Source organism: Artibeus jamaicensis, unplaced genomic scaffold (genome assembly GCF_021234435.1).
Source record: "Artibeus jamaicensis isolate MK-2021 breed Jamaican fruit bat unplaced genomic scaffold, CSHL_Jam_final scaffold_916, whole genome shotgun sequence".
Lineage (NCBI taxonomy): Eukaryota > Metazoa > Chordata > Mammalia > Chiroptera > Phyllostomidae > Artibeus > Artibeus jamaicensis.
Window position 1 is genome coordinate 63,969,198 of NW_026522059.1, and position 17,557 is coordinate 63,986,754.

The window sequence follows — 17,557 nt, forward strand, 5'->3', positions numbered from 1 at the left end:
AACAGAAAAAAATCTTTGTAAAGCTGAATTGGATTCTTCCTTAGTATTTGTTACAGCATATTTGTAGTTCAGGCTGAGTTAGAATAACATACATGCCATTTTAGAAATGAAAGAATTGTTCCTTCATAGGTTTAAGAATATATAAGGAAATATGGCAGTGGCACTTCATAAAGGGTAACCACACTGGACATCTTTATCTAGTGTGACATTCTTTAGTTCAGTGTCAATGCATCTTCTTTTCTGGAACACTTCCATTTCATGGGTCTTTTGTTTTCATTTGAAAAAGACTAGGTAGACTTACTAGTTAGAGCAATCCTGAAAGAAGTTTAAAATTTGTTTTGCATTTGTTGTATTCCATTCTTGTTCTTTTAGGGGTCTTTTGCACACAGATACTTTTTCCATTTTTTTCCTACTTCTTAGAAATCCAAGGGTTCTTTGTGTGTAGCATAGCTTGCTCCAGAAACACTGGTACCCACTTCCTGGTTTTCTGGCTGTGGATCTGCACAATGCTTCAACCCCCAGTAACACATTTCTCCATTGTACATCATAGCCAGCAAAGGATGTCACTGAATATTTCTTCACTCAATAACTTAGCTTTGTCTAGGTCTTAGAAAGAAACTCCTTCATTTAACTGGGTAGGACACCAATAATTTAGCATCTGTAGCAAATAACTGATTACATTAACAAGGTACTCTAAGCAAACGAGATTTTCTCATGAGCACTCTCTCCTTTTGGTCAGAGGATGATAATAAATATAAAACAGGGCTCTTCTTCACCAAGAGAGATATTCCAGGAACTCATCCCCAAGCAAATCACAGCATTTGGGGTTCATATTATTTACTTTAACTAAAATTTCTGGCTCTGAAAGAAAAGTGATCAGCTCTTTTACTTTCTGCAAAGAGTCTTCAGTGAAATCTTCATCTACCAGGCTTGTTCCCCTCAAAGTATGTCATGTCCAAAATAGCCTGTTTGTAAAGTTTGAGAAAGTTTGATGGATTTGAGCAATCTTTGTCTTCTCCACACAAGAGTTTCAATTTTTCTAGAGTTGCAAAGGCCCGAATTAAAAAGTGGTCATAAACCAAAAAATAAGTCAGCTTCCGGGCATTCTGTGGGTCTTGAAGAACGTGCTCCATCTTTGCTGGCTGCCTTGCTGAGCTGCTGTATGTAGGCCTGGGCCAGGTCTCCAAGTTTCTCTGCTCATCTCACCACACTGGAGCCTGCAGCCTCTGTGGCCACAACAGGAGGGCATGCCCCTAAGAGACAATTTTTTTAAAGAGCATGTTCAGCTTTATAGAAAATTTAAGTGGAAAGCGCACAGAGTTCCCATTCGTGATCTAATTTAATATTATCCAACTTAGCAACTTTCTTTCATATTTAATATTTTAATACAATGTACAGTGATGTATTATAGAATTATATACCTGAGAGCTATATAATTTTAATAACAAATGTCATCCCAATAATTTTTTAAAATTATATTATTGTTGTTCAATTACAGTTATCTGTATTTGCTCCTCCACCCAAGCCCACCTCTCTCCCTTGCTTCTACCCTCCCCCATGGTTTTGTCCATATGTCCTTTATAGTAGAAAACCCTTCTTCTCATTGTCCTTTCACGCCTCCCCTCTGACTACTGTTAGATTGTTCTTTATTTCAACGACTCTGGTTACATTTCATTTGCTTTTTTCTTTTGTTGATTATGTCCCAGTTAAAAGTGAGATTATATGGCACTTGTCCCTCACTGCCTGGCTTATTTCACTTAGAATAGTGCTCTCCAGTAAATTTTTTTAAATGTTGCTTACTTCCAAATCAAGAAATATTTGTCTCTAATTTAGAATATGTTCACATATTTTAACTGGAGCACTTTTGTTTTAAATCTAGATAAAAAATCCACATATAATATTTAGAGCTATATATTTCATATTCATCTGTAAGGTGACTATTACCATCAGGCAAGTATCTATATAACAAAAATATGTATATATATATGTATATATATATATATAACATACCAAATACATACCGTATGTATGTAATTATTGAAAGTAAAATATTTTTTGAGTGATAATGTATCAAAGTACTTTAGAAATTATTCAAAAACAGGGAGGATGAACTAGATTGTAACACATTTCAACTGTATTTATAATGTTTTATATGTTAAGCTTGATGGTACCTGCACCAGTGACTTTTTATTTGTCTTTATATTTTTTAACATCCTAAGCATTTACTAATAATTCAAGCACATCGGGATAAATGTGTCATAAAAGCACATTAAATTCTGAATTGATTTGGTCTATTTTCTAGAGTCATATATTACATTCTGTCTGAGATGCAGAGCACATCTGGTCAATCAATCTTTTCGGTAGCTAAGCAAATTTTATTATGCCCCAGAACTTGGAGAGTGAAGGGTTCTATATCACTAATTTGGGGGTACTTATGCTATCAATTTTGTTTAATTTATGTTACATCTTTCATTGTCACATAAATAAATTCCTACCAACAATTCTGATCATTTAAGGTCAAGACAGAAGGCTTTAAGGTCAGTAAATTTAACAGAAATAGTCTATGTAACACTTTTGCTATGTAATCTCAGACACGCTACAGAACAAACAATGGGCGAGAGTCTCTGGCTGTCCCATGTGGATAAAGGCTAATACATGCACTACCCAAGAATACAAGAGTATGTTACCTAGAATGGTTGTTTATAAACATCAGTGTCCCTATCAATTTCAACTTCAAATATTTCACATTATATTGATTTAAACAGTTAAGAAAATAAATGTGTTATTCAGTAAAATGTATAACATTTTATTTTATTATTATAAACATCTCTAGGAGAAAATCAGAATAAGCACTTTTATAGGTTAGCTTAGCTCATCTTTTTAGCACTGCTACAAAATAGATGTTTTTATTTACTTTTTATAGCAGAGGAAACTAATTTTCAAAGAACACTTTAATAAATTGAGTTTACATAGACTGTAAATGCAGAGGTATTAATAGAACTGTTTATTTTTCCTTATAAAATTATAACATACAGAACACAGTACAGAAATCCCAAAACTATGAGTGTGGATATCAATGTTTCACAAATTTAACTTAAAGTCTACTTTAATAAAAATGAAAATAAAAATAAATATAAATTTTTTTTCACATTTTTTTATTGTTCAAATACAGTTGTCTCCACCCCCCCCCACAACTTCTCACCATTCCAGCATCCCCACTTCCCACCCTTGATCCTACCCCATTTGGTTTTGTCCATGTGTCCTCCATATATGTTCCTGAAAACCCTTCGCATTCTCCCCGTTATCCCCTCCAACCTCCCCTATGTCAATTTGTTCTTAATTTCATTGTCTCTGGTTATATGTCACTTTCTTGTTTGATTTGTTGATTAGGTTCCACTTATATGTGAGATCATATGGCAAAAAAAGAAAAAAAGAAAGAAGTAGATTTTGCTTAAAATGCATAAATATTTTTAAATATATTTTATTGATTAAGCTATTACAGTTGTCCCATTTCCCCCCCTTCATTCCCCTCCACCCTGCACAACCTCTCGCATCCACATTCCCTCCCTTTAGTTCATGTCAATGTGTCATAAATTCTTTAGCTTCTACAGTTCCCATACTATTCTTGCCTTTCTCCAGTCTATTTTCTACCTACCATCTATGCTACTTATTCTCTGTACCTTTCCCCCCTCTCTCCTCCTCTCACTCCCCTGTTGATAATCCTCCATGTGATCTCCAGTTCTGTGGTTCTCTTCCTGTTCTAGTTGTTTGCTTAGTTTGTTTCTGTTTTTGTTTTAGGTGTGGTTGTTAATAATTGTGAGTTTGCTGTCATTTTACTATACATATTTTTTTCTTCTTTTTCTTAGGTAAGTCCCTTTAACATTTCATGTAATAAGGGCTTGGTGATGCTGAACTCCTTTAATTTGTCCTTATCTGAGAAGCACTTTATCTGCCCTTCCATTCTAAATGAAAGCTTTGCTGGGTAGAACAATCTTGGATGTAGGTCCTTGCCTTTCATGACTTGGAATACTTCTTTCCAGACCCTTCTTGCCTGTAAGGTCTCTTTTGAGAAATCAGCTGACAGTCTGATGGGAGCTCCTTTGTTGGTGACTGTCTCCTTATCCTTTGCTGCTTCTAGGATTCTCTCCTTCATTTTAATCTTGGGTAATGTCATTATGATGTGCCTTGGTGTGCTCCTCCTTGGGTTCAACTTCTTTGGGACTCTCTGAGCTTCCTGGACTTCCTGGAAGTCTATTTCCTTTTCCAGATTGGGGAAGTTCTTCTTTATTATTTGTTCAAATAACTTTTCCACTCGTTGTTCTTCTTCTCCTTCTGGTACCCCTATAATTCAGATGTTGGGACATTGAAAGATGTCCTGGAGGTTCCTAAGCCTCCCCCCATTTTCTTGAATTCTTGTTTCTTCATTGTTTTCTGTTTGGCTGTTTCTTTATTCTTTCTAGTTCATTGCGTTGATTTGAGTCCCATCTTTTTTTCCCACCCCTATTTGGTTTCCTGTACATTTTCCTTTATTTCACTTAGCATAGGCTTTATATTTTCATCTAATCTGTGACCAAATGCAACCAATTCTGTGAGCATCCTGATTACCACTAGTGCTTTGAACTGTGCTTCTGAACAGTTGGCTATCTCTTCATTGCTTAGTGGTATTTGCTCTGGAGCTTTGATCTGTTCTTCTGTTTGGGCCTTTTTTTTTTTTGGTCTTGTCCCACCTGCTATGTATGAGGGGCAGAGCCTTAGGTGTTCACCAGTGCAGGGCAACCCAGTTTCTGGGTTGTGATGCTATGTGGGGGAGGGGGGTCCAAGAGGAAACAATGATGCTTGCTCTGCTCTCTGTCAGATTTCAGTCTCTTCTGCCACTTTCCCCAAGCAAACTGGGCCTTTCTGGTGCTGATTCCTGGGTGGGTGGGCTTGTGTAGATTCTAGGACCCTGTGGGTCTCTCCAAGGAACTCTCCTATGAGGCTGAAAGTCTCTCAGCATCTCAACCCCCACAGGTGTTTTCAATTGGTGTTTTGAGGCTTTATTTTCCTGCCCTGGGACCCTGGGTTGCATGGTCTGTCTTACTCCTTATTTTCCCTGGTTTATCTGTGGGCAAATGTGGGACTGCCCAGTCAGCCAGCCACCTAGCGAGTCATGCCCTGCTTCACAATTGCCACCTCACTGGGTCTGTCCATTGCCACCCTGAGCCTGGGGTCTGCCAGCCATGGCCTGCGCACCCAGGGTTGGCCCGCTGTGGTGTTGTGTGCCTGGGGTTTGTCAGCTGCTGCCTTGCACACCAGGTGTCACTGCTTTTTTTTTTGCTGCGACCCCTCTCGCCTGGCCACCAACTCTACTCCTCCTACCAGTCTGGATGAATGTGTCTATTTTAACTGTGGTTGTTGGACTTCCATACAGTTTAATTTTCTGTCAGTTCTGGTTGTTATTTAGTTTCTAAATTGTTGTTGTCTTTCTTTTGGTTGTGCAAGTAGGCACAGTGTGTCTACCTATGCCTCCATCTTGGCTGGAAGTCCTCTAGGATCTAAATCTTTTTTGTGAACTGTCAAAAGGGTATACTCTTCACCTACTGCTAAGTGTATACGCTAGTGATTTCTATTATTTTGGAATTAATGACTTTTGTATTATTGATATTTATATAAATAGAATCATGCAATCCACATTATTTAGTGCCTTTTTGTTCAGAAAAATGTCTATGGTATTCATTCATGTGGTATGTATCAGCAGCCTAATAATTTTTGTTGCTCTGTTTAGTTTTATGGATAAGATGAAAGTTCTATTTTTTGATAGGCATTTCTATTGAATACATTTTGGTTTTATGAATAATGCTATAATAAGCATTTTGTAAATGTTTCTGGTAATTGTAAGTATGAACATCTTGGGGACATTCAATGAGGAGGGGAAATTTTTGTGTCATGGGGTATACTATGATCAGTTTGTGTAAATAATAAAAATAAGTTCCAAAATGATTGTTTTTATTTATTATTCCTCCAGCCATTATAAAATTTGCTTCACAACCTTGTTTAGTTTACAAGATTGTTTAGTTAAAACAGTCTGGTGAACTTTGACATTCTTTTTTGTTTTAGTCTTTTTGGTGATATTTCTTTATGTTTTCATTTTGAATTTTATTAATAACTAAAGAAATTGAGAACATTTTTGAATGTTTTATTGTTAACTGACAGTTTGAGTTTTGCTTTTGTTTCTGTTTTTATTAGTGTTTCAGACTTTCTGTTTAATTTGTAGTCCTTTATATCTTGGATATTAGGGCTTAAATAAGTGCAGTAGGAATTAGACACATACACACATATATATATATATTGGGGATTTATATGTTATATAATATGTATTGTAAATATGTTATGCATATATAATATATAAAACCACATATTATAAAACATATTATTAAATTATAATAAATGTAGAATTATATAAATAACTTTATATATATTATATATTCTCTTCTCCCGAGCTATGGCTTACTTTATCACTGTCTTAATATTGTCCTCTTGTTACCGAACAAGAGGTCTTGGGGGGGCAATATTTGGCCCACCTAGGGATGCCAAAAACTGCCAGAGAACAGGGGCCCCTCCCCAGGACATAATACTAAAATCTACTGGGCTCTTCTGTCCACTGCCAATTGGAAAGACATCTCTCAATGTCAGAGATTTGTGAAAAGGAAACAAAATGTTTATTTAATGCTATTCAGGCCTAATGCCACCACTAAAATATCAAAGTCCTTTAGGGTATACACCTACACCCACACAGTTCCCACTTCTCCCACTGTCCCAACGCCGGGTACTGTAAATCAGGAAAAGAGCACACGTCCCTTTTTCAGGCCGCTGGCGTCATCAGCTGTGTCACCATGCAGGATCTCTAGTTAATCCAAAGTTATGTGGCACCTTCTCATGGTCCACTGGCAAGAGTTCTTTGTACCCAGTTCCAGTCAAAGTCTCTCTCGCTTTCCAGGCCACGCAGCCAAAGGGAGCATCCCAAAGCCAAGTGGGCCTCTTCTACCAAAGCTGCAGGAGTTTGCACTCCACCAAAAGCATGTGGCTTTCTTCTTCACCTGGCTGCAGGGATCTCCATTCTGGCAAAGCTGCATGGTTTTCCCTTTCACCTGGGAAAGAGGGGGTCCGCACTCTGCCAAAACCACGTGGCTCCCTCTTTCACTTCACCAAGAGGGGAGTCCTCACTCTGCTGAAACTGCGTGGCTCTCCCCTCACGTGGGCAGTTATCCCCTCATGTCCCAGAGCCAGTCTTTTTCCAAGCTCTCACATAGGCGCTCTCCCTAGTTACATCCTGGGTAGAAGCCACTCCCTTCTCCCTGGCTCAAAACTTGGCCACAGCTATTTAACATATCTATGAAACCAGTTAAAGGTTATAGATATGTTAAATAATCATTCCAGAGGTTAGCTGCAAAACTGTTGCTATGCAAAAACAGCTCTCAATGGCCCTGGCTCTATTTGTCTCTTCCCCCTGGGGGGGGGGGGCAGAGTGAGGACATCTTATATGTCTCTCCAATATTCCTATACACTTTGAATTCTGGACACCATTCCAAATCTTTTTGGGGGGCTCCCCTCTTGGCTGCACCCTGTATCACTCTGATGAAAAAAAATTAATTCTAAAAATGTCCAATTTATTGGTCATTTCTTTTATGATTAGTCCAAGTTATAACTTGTTTAAGAATGTTTTGCTTATACTAAGATCACAAAACTATTTTTCTGAATTTATTGTAAACATTGTTTTTATATGTTTTGAATTGCATCATTTAGGATTTGCCAGTAGAATTTAGGGCCAGATTGCTAGTGTACTCTCAGACAGGAGAGCTTGACTTTACTAAGCAAAGTCCATTTCTTCAAGAGTTTAGCTCCTTCCAGCTGGTTGCCTAATTATATAGTCACAACAATGTAGATAACAAAGAAAAAGAATTTGGGAAAGACTACAAAATGAGCACAAAGGACAAGAATATGAGGAGACAAGACCTGGGGCTGGTAATATACATAATTTACTTATTAACCCTAATTATTTCCTTTTTCCCCCCAAATATAATATGAAAGAAATTTAAAAATTTATTATCTTCTAAGATATTCAAAAAACCATTCAATCACAGTATCAGTCTCAAAGATCTGACTCCCATATCATGGGTCCCTTTGAAAGTTACTTTTCTTAATCTGGATACCTATAAAGTTAAAAGATAAATTATCTGTTTTCCACACAACTAATGTGCAGTGGTTTTATGATTTAACTCCTCAAGACACTACCATTCACAAAGGTCAAGGATTGCAAGTGTATAGCATTATTCTGCAGCAGTTCTGAAAGTCAGCTGTCTTAAATTTTCCAGGTACCATTACTGTGGGGTTGGGATATTTCTTTATTTAAGCTTTATTCCTGCCCTTGAGAGGGCCACCCAGCCCATTGCTCTTCATGGTCTTTGAGTGGGCTCTCTGAGAATCATTCCTGTTCTGTCACAAAGAACTGACTGTTTCAAGGGTGTATTCATAGTCAAAACTTATCAAATTGTATATAAAAGTATGTCCAGTACATTGTATATCCATTATATGTCAATAAAGGTAATCACTAAGGGGTTGGAAAAAAAATAAGTGAACTATCACAATACGTAATTGAAGCGGACATCGGCCCACAGTGTCCAAGTCATTATGGATGAAATGAGACATTCACACAGACTACTGAGTCCAGCGGAGGAAAAGGGCAGGCATGGCTTTTCTCTCAAAGGGAGCAAAAGCTGAGGACCCCTGCCCTGACCAGCCTTTATTGTTTTTCTTGGCACATTACATGATGGTCCTCATTTACTATGCACAAGTTGCTTTCGGTGGTTATCTTTAACAGAAAACAAAGAAGCCAAAGCTGCTAATCACATCAAAGAAAAGGGATATTTGCAAATGAAAAGGGCAAAAGTGGTGAGGTGAAAGAGGGAGCCATGTGGTTTTGGCAGGGTGCGGACCCCCTCTTTCCCAGGTGAAAGGGAAAAAACCCACGCAGCTTTGCCAGAATGGAGATCCCTGCAGCCAGGTGAAGAAGACAGCCACATGCTTTTGGTGGAGTGCAGACTCCTGCAGCTTTGGTAGAAGAGGCCCACGCGGCTTTGGGGTGCCCCCTTTGGCCGCGGGGCCTGAAAAGCAACAGAGACTTTGACTGGAACTGGGTACAAAGGACTCTTGCCAGTGGACCATGAGAGGGTACCACAGTACTTTGGATTAACTCGAGATCCTGCACAGTGACACAGCTGACGGTGCCAGCAGCCTGCAATACAGACGTGTGCTCTTTTCCTGATTTACGGTACCCGGAGTTGGGACAGTGGGAGAAGGGAGCGCTGTGTGGGTGTAGGTGTATACCCTAAAGGACTTTGATATTTTAGTGGTGGCATTAGGCCTGAATAGCATTAAATAAACATTTTGTTTCCTTTTCACAAATCTCTGGCATTAAGAGTCTTTGGCCAATTACACTGGTCCTAGGAAGTTTTAACATAGATTTTAGGAAGTTACTTTACAGTAAATGTTTGCCACTAGGGGCTGGGTCCATGCTATGCAGAATAGTCTTTTACACATAATAACATGTATGAATCATGGAAACATAATGAAGTCTGTAAAGATGGAAATCCACATATCTCTGGGCCCTTTGTATATTCTCCTTGGAGAAGTGTCTGTTCAAGTCATTTGCCGATTTTTCAATCAGCATCTACCAATGGGTTGTTCACCTACCCAGAGTGTAGTTATGTGAGGTCTTTATGTATTTTGGAGATCAAACCCTTGTCTTAGGTATCATTGGCAAATATGTTTTCCCATACGGTTGGTTCTCTTTTCATTTTAATCCTGTTTTCTTTAGCCATGCAGAAGTTTTTATTTTAATGAAGTCACATTTGTTTATACTTTCCTTTACGTTCCTTGCTCTAGGGGACATTTCAGTGAAAATATAGCTGCATGGAATATGTGAGATTTTTCTGCCTATCTTCTCCTCTAGGACTTTTATAGTGTCACAACTTACAATTAAAACTTTTATCTATCTTGAATTTATTTTTGTGCATGGTGTAAGTTAGCGATTGAGTTTTATTTTTTGCATGTAGCTGTCCAGATCTCCCAAAACTATTTGTTGAAGAGGCTATTTTTCCTCCATTTTATGCTTCTGCCCCTTTTTCTACTGCTGGGAATATACCCTAAGAACCCTGAAATACCAATTCAAAAGAACCTGTGCACCCCAATGTTTATAGCAGCACAATTTATAATAGCCAAGTGCTGAAGGCAACCTAAGTGCCCATCAGTAAATGAATCAACAAACTATGGTACATTTACATGATGAAATACTATGCAGCAGGAAAAAAAAAAGAGGGAGCTCCTACCCTTTGCAAAAACATGGAAGGATCTGGATAGCATTATGCTAAGTGAAATAATCCAGGCAGTGAAAAATATATACCATTTGATCCCACTTACAAATGAAACCTAATTAACAAAACAAATAAGCAAGCAAAATATAACCAGAGACAGTGAAATTAAGAGCAAACTGAAAGTAACCAGAGGGGAGGTGGGATGGAATAATGGGGGAAGGAGGAAACATTTTTAAGGACATCTATAAAGGACACATGGACAAAACCAAAGGGGGAGTAGGATTAAGGGTGGAAAGTGGGGCTGGCTGGGGTGGTGGGAATTGTGGGGAAAAATGGATTCAATTGTACTTGAAGAACAGTAAAAAAATAAAATAAAAAGATGGAAGTCCCCAAACTTTACCTATAGCATACACAATTATAGTAAAGTTCAAAAAAAGCAAGAAAACTAAGTGTATTCAAATATCATTCAAAAGATAATACATGAAAATAAAATTTACATGTAAATTAGTGATATAGAACAGATTGTAATAATTACTATTCAGCAACAGGTTGTTCTTAGACTTTAAGAAGGTAAGAGGAGGATGCTGGGAAGATGGCGACAGAGTAGGATGGAGCGGATTCTAGCTCCTGTACTCGTGGGGTGAAAATCCTGGCAGATCTATAGAGAAACAGCACAATAAACCATCAGTTAGCCAGCATTTATGAAATTAAAAGACCGGAGATTGTGACGGACGCTGAAACACCAGACAGCGGCATAGTCAGCTACAGGAGCTGGGACTTTCTCAGCTCCTGTGCCACCGCCATAGGCCATAGAGACGGGGTTGGGGGCCGGGGAGTCAGCTATGGGAGTCGGGACATTCTCGGCCCCTGTGACGGACCTGGGCGCCAGAGGAGTCAGCTACGGAGCTGGGACATTCTTGGCCCTGTGATGCTGCCATAGTGATGGGACTGGGCGCCAGGAAGTCAGCTACAGGAGCCGGGACACTGGAGGCCCCTGTGCGGCCGCCATAGAGATGGGCCTGGGCGCTGGGGAGTCAGCTACGGAAGCCAGACACTCCAAGCTCCTGGGACGGACTTGGGCGCCAGAGTAGTCAGATACAGGAGCCAGGACATTCTTGGCCCCTGTGCCACTTCCATGACAAAGGGACTGGACGCCGGGGAGTCAGGTACAGGAGCCGGACACTCAGCAGTGGTGGGCGACCAGCGCAGGGACCAGAGGGAGGACCAGTGTGAGAGGAAGTGGAGTAGAAGAACATCAAGTTACCTGAAGGAGTCTGTACCACTGAAACTCACAGGTATCATATCACAGAAGTTCACACCATATACCCAGGGAGTCAGAACAGATCAATTTTAGAAGCAGAGACTAACAAGAAGAGTCTCAAACAATGGGAAGACAAAGAAACAATCCCCAAATGAAAGAAAAAACAGAAAAATTCAGAAAGAATGTTAGATGAAATAGAGGCTAATCAACTATCAGATAGGGAATTCAAAGCACTGGTTATTACAAAGTTTAAAGAGCTCACAATGAGCTATCAGAAACTACAGGGGAGCTACAATGAAATCACTGCAAACTACATCAACATGAAAAAGGAAATGGAAACTATCAGCAAGGGACAAGAGGAAATGAAGAATACAATTTCCGAATTGAAGAACATGTTAGAAAGTTTCAAAAGTAGGATAGATGAGGTGGTGGATTAGATTAGTGAGTTGGAGGACAAAGTACAAAGCATCTCACAGAAAGAGCAAGAAAATGAAAAGAGGATCAGAAAGAATGAAAAGGGACTAAGAGAAATGCAAGACAATATGAAATGTAATAATATCCGAATAATAGGAATTACCAGAAGGAGAAGAACAAGAACAAGGGATAGAAAACCTATTTGAAAGAGTAATGAGAGAAAATGTTTCTAATTTGATGAGAGAAAAAGTCACACGAATCTAGGAATCACAGAGAGTCCCAATCAACAGGAACCCAAGGAGGCCCACTTCAAGATACATCATCATCAAAATGGCAAAATTCCAAGACAAAGAGAGAATCTTAAAGGCAGCAAGGGAGAAAAAAGAAGTAACATACAAGGGAGCCCCAATAAGGTTAGCTACTGACTTCTCAATGGAAACACTCCAAGCAAGAAGAGAATGGCAAGAAATAGTCCAAGAACCAGAACCCTACATAAGGGTTCAGAACCCTTAATAAGAACCAGAGGCCTACAACCAAGGCTACTTTACCCAGCAAGGCTCTCAATCAAGATAGAAGGCCAAATAAAGAGCTTCCAAGACAAAAGAAGTCTAAAAGAATACACCTCCACCAAACCAGCTCTACAAGAAATACTAAAAGGACTGCTTTAAGGGAAGGAAGGATAAGAGACAGACAGAGAGGAACACAGGTACAAAAATGGCAATGAATAAGTACCTATCAATAATAACCTTAAATGTAAATGGATTAAATGCTCCAATCAAAAGACACAGAATAGCTGAATGGAAAAGAAAGCATGACCCACATATATGCTGCCTACAATAGACCTACCTGAGGACAAAACACCATCACAGACTAAAAGTGAAAGGCTTGAAATAAATTTTCCAAGCAAATGGACAAGAAAAAAAAGCTGGGGTAGCAATTCTCATATCAGACAAAATAGACTTCAAAAAGAGGGCCATAAAGAGAGACCCAGAAGGTCACTTCATTATACTCAAGGGAAGAATCCACCAAGAAGACATTAACATTGTAAACATATATGCACCAAACATAGGGGCACCAAAATATATCAAGAAAATTTTAGAGGACTTCAAGAAAGATATTCACAGCAACACAATTATAGTAGGGGATTTTAACACCCCACTATAAAAAATGGACAGATCTTCCAAACAAAATATCAACAAAGATATTGTGGCATTAAACAACACCCTTGATGAAATGGACTTAACTGATATATAGAGAGCCCTTCATCCCAAAGAAGCTAAATACACATTCTTTTCAAATGCACATGGAACATTCCCAAAGATAGACCACATGATAGGACACAAAATGAGCCTCAAAAAATTCCAGAAAATTGAAATCATACCAAACATCTTCTCTGACCACAAGGGACTGAAATTGGAAAACAATCCCAAAGAAAAAAACCCAAAGCACCCAAAATCATGGAGACTGAATGGTATGCTATTAAACAACGAATGGGCCAAGAATGAAATTAGGGAAGAAATCAAAAAGTTTCTGGAAACAAATGAAAATGATCTCACAACAACGCAAAACTTATGGGACACAGCGAAGGCAGTCCTGAGACAAAAGTTTATAGCAATACAGGCCTACCTAAAGAAGCTAGAAACATTTCAAACAAACAACCTAACCCTATGCCTGCAAGAACTCGAGGAACAACAACAAAGGCAACCCAGAGCAAGCAGAAGGAAGGAAATAACCAAGATTAGAGCAGAATTAAATGACATAGAAACTAGAAGCACAATTCTAAGGATCAATGAATCCAGGAGTTGGTTCTTTGAAAAGATAAACAAAATAGACAAGCCTTTAAGTAGGCTCATCAAGAAAAGAGGGGAGAGGACACAAATAAACACAATCAGAAACAAAATAGGAGAGATTACAACTGACACGACAGAAATAGAAAGGATTGTAAGGAATTACTATGAAGAACTGTACGCCGAGAAATTTAAAAACCTAGGGGAAATGGACACATTTCTAGAAAAATACAATTTTCCAAAACTCAATGAAAAAAAGCAGAAAATCTAAACATACCGATAACAGCAAAAGAAATTGAAGCAGTAATCAAAAAACTCCCATCACACAAAAGCCCTGAGCCAGATGGTTTCACAGGAGAATTCTACAAAGCATTTAAGGAAGAGCTAACCCCTATTCTCCACAGACTATTTCAAAAAAATTCAGAAGAATGGAAAACTCCCAAATTCTTTTTATGAAGCCAGGATCATCCTAAATCCAAAACCAGATAGAGACACAACAAGGAAAGAAAATTTCAGGCCAATATCACTGATGAACATAGATGCTAAAAACCTCACCAAAATATGGTCAAATCGCATCCAACAATATATCGAAAAGATCATGCACCATGACCAAGTGGGATTCATCCCGGGAATGCAAGGATGGTTCAACATTCACTAATCAGTAAATGTAATACATCACATAAACAAAAGCAAAGACAAAAACCACATGATCATATCAATAGACATGGAAAAAGGTTTTTAATAAGGTACAGCACCCATTTATGATAAAAAACACTCAGCAAAGTGGGAATAGAGGGAGCATTCCTCAATGCAATAAAGGCCATATATGAGAGACCTGCAGCCATCATCATACTCAATGGGCAAAATCTAAAAGCTTTTCCACTACAATCAGGAACAAGACAAGTATGTCCACTTTCACCAGTTCTATTCAATGTAGTACTGGAAGTTTTGGTCACAGCGATCAGGCAGAAAAAGGAAATAAAAGGCATCCAAATAGGAAAGGAGGAAGCAAAACTGTCACTGTTTGCAGATGACATGATAGTGTACATGGAAAATCCTATAGACTCTACCCAAAAACTGCTCGAACTAATTAATGAATTTGGCAAAGCAGCTGGTTACAAAGTCAATATCTAGAAATCAAAGGCATTTTTGTATACCAACAATGAATCAGCAGAAGCAGAAATCAAGGAAAAAATCCCATTCGATATAGCAAAAAGAAAAATAAAATATCTGGGAATAAACCTAACTAAGGAGGTAAAAGGCCTGTATGCAGAAAACTACACAGCCCTGAAGAAAGAAATCAAGGAAGACATAAACAAATGGAAACATATACCATGTTCATGGATTGGAAGAATTAACATCATCAAAATGTCCATACTACCCAAAGCAATATACAGATTCAATGCAATACCTATTAAAATACCAATGGCATATTTCACAGACATAGAACAAACACTTCAAAAATTTATATGGAACCATAAACGACCCAGAATAGCAGCTGCTCTTTTGAGAAAGAAGAACAAAGTATGAGGGATCACAATACCTGATATCAAACTGTATTACAAGGCCACTGTAATCCAAACAGCCTGGTACTGGCATAAAAACAGGCACATAGATCAATGGATCAGAACAGAGAGCCTAGAAATAAACCCAACTCTCTACAGTCAATTAATATTTGACAAAGGGGGCAGTAACATAAAATGGAGTAAAGATAGCCTCTTCAACAAATAGTGTTGAGAGAACTGGACAGCTATGTGCAAAAAAATGAAACTTGAGCACCAACTTACACCATACACCAAAATAAATGCAAGGTGGATAAAAGACTTAAATGTAAGCTGTGGCACCATTAAAGTCCTAGAGGAGAACATTGGCAAGAAAATCTCAGATATTTCACGCAGCAACATTTTTACTGATATATCCCCTAGAGCAAGGAATATAAAGGAAAGAATAAACAAATGGGATCTCATCAAATTAAAAATGTTCTGCATGGCTACAGAAAACAGTACTAAATTAGAAAGACAACCAACTGTATGAGAAAACATATTTGCCAATGATACCTCAGACAAAGGTTTAATCTCTAAAATATACAAAGAACTTACATGACTCCACTCTAAGAAGACAATCAACCCAATTAAAAAATGGGAAAAGGACTTGAACAGACACTTTTTCAAGACGGACATTCAGAACATCCAGAGACACATGAAGAGATGCTCAATGTCGCTAGCTATCAGAGAGATGGAAATTAAAACCACAATGAGATACACTTTACACCGGTCATGATGGTTATCATAAACAACGCAACAAACAACAAATGTTGGAGAGGGTGTGGGGAAAAGGGCATTCTAGTTCACTGTTGGTGGGAATGCAGACTGGTACAACCATTATGGAAAACAGTATGGAATTTTCTCAGAAAAATAAAAATTGACCTGCCTTTTGACCCAGCAATTCCACTGCTAAGATTATATCCTAAGAATCCTAAAACATCAATATCAAAGAACCTATGCACCACAATGTTCATAGCAGCACAATTTACAATAGCCAAGAGTTGGAAGCAACCTAGGTGCCCATCAGTAAATGAATGGATCTAAAGATTGTGGTACATATACACAATGGAATTCTATGCAGCAGAGAGAAAGAAGGAGCTACTACCTTTTGCAACAACATGGATGGAATTGGAAAGCATTATGCTGAGTGAAATAAGCCTGATGTTGAAAGACAAATACCATATGATCTCACCTTTAACAGGAAGCTAAACAGCAAAGCAAACAAGCAAGCAGAAAAAAAACCAATGACACTGAAATGGAGAACAAGGGGACAGTGACCAGAGGGGATAGGGAAGGGAATTTAAGGGGGAAAAAGGGGAGGGATTTGGAGGAACAAGTATGAGGGACACAGGGATGAGGACTAGGGGGGGAGGAAATGGGAGGGAGGCGGGGACCTCGGGGCAGGGGAGGGTGGGGATGGGAGAAATAGACAAAAAACTGTACTTGAAAAATAACTAAATAAAATTTAAAGAAATTAAAAAAAATTAAGAGACGTGCCTCAAATCACTAATAATGATGGTGATAGTGGTATACCATGATGGATAAAGCAAATTCCTGAGAGGTGGAATATTATTGAAAGTTGGATTTCAACATAGCTTACCAAATGCAATTTTATTTGTTTATCTATATTGAGGATATATAGATCTTAAACATATCACCTTTTAAACTTTAAAAGTTCTTGTTGATTTGAAGTCATTAAATTTGCTTTCAGGCAAATATCTATAATCTACATATTTTTTATTGTTAGTGTTCCTTGTGCTATCTCACTGAAACACCTTGGATATAATGTATATTAAAGATATCATAAGAATAGATCATTAAGAACTATTAATAATCTTTTCATCACTTAGTAGTGCAAAACAGTGAATTAATCTGTTTAGATTAATATAAAATGCTACCATTATGACAATGTTTTCTTTATTTTTAACATGAAGATAGAATCACTCTGCTAAATATTTTAACTTCAGTTTTAGGTATTTGAATAAGAAACACTTTTATATGGTATACATCAGGATAGAAATATCTGGTGTTTATGCATTTTGTGCTAAATCACATGACTACTTACTTTCCATGGGTCAGGGAAAAAACTGATTAATCACCCATTTTTGTTAGCTTACTGTTCAGCTAAGGGATGTTCTTTTGAGTTTTTTTTTTTTAATTTATTTATCTTTAGAGGGGAAGGGAAGGAGAGAGGGAGAGAAA

At 38.1% G+C, this 17,557-nt stretch overlaps 1 pseudogene; it reads right to left on the minus strand.

The window, feature by feature from the left end:
- Positions 1–300: 300 nt before the first annotated feature.
- The window catches only part of LOC119043953 (RAB7A-interacting MON1-CCZ1 complex subunit 1-like), a 108,971-nt pseudogene continuing 91,714 nt past the window's right edge, over positions 301–17,557 (minus strand).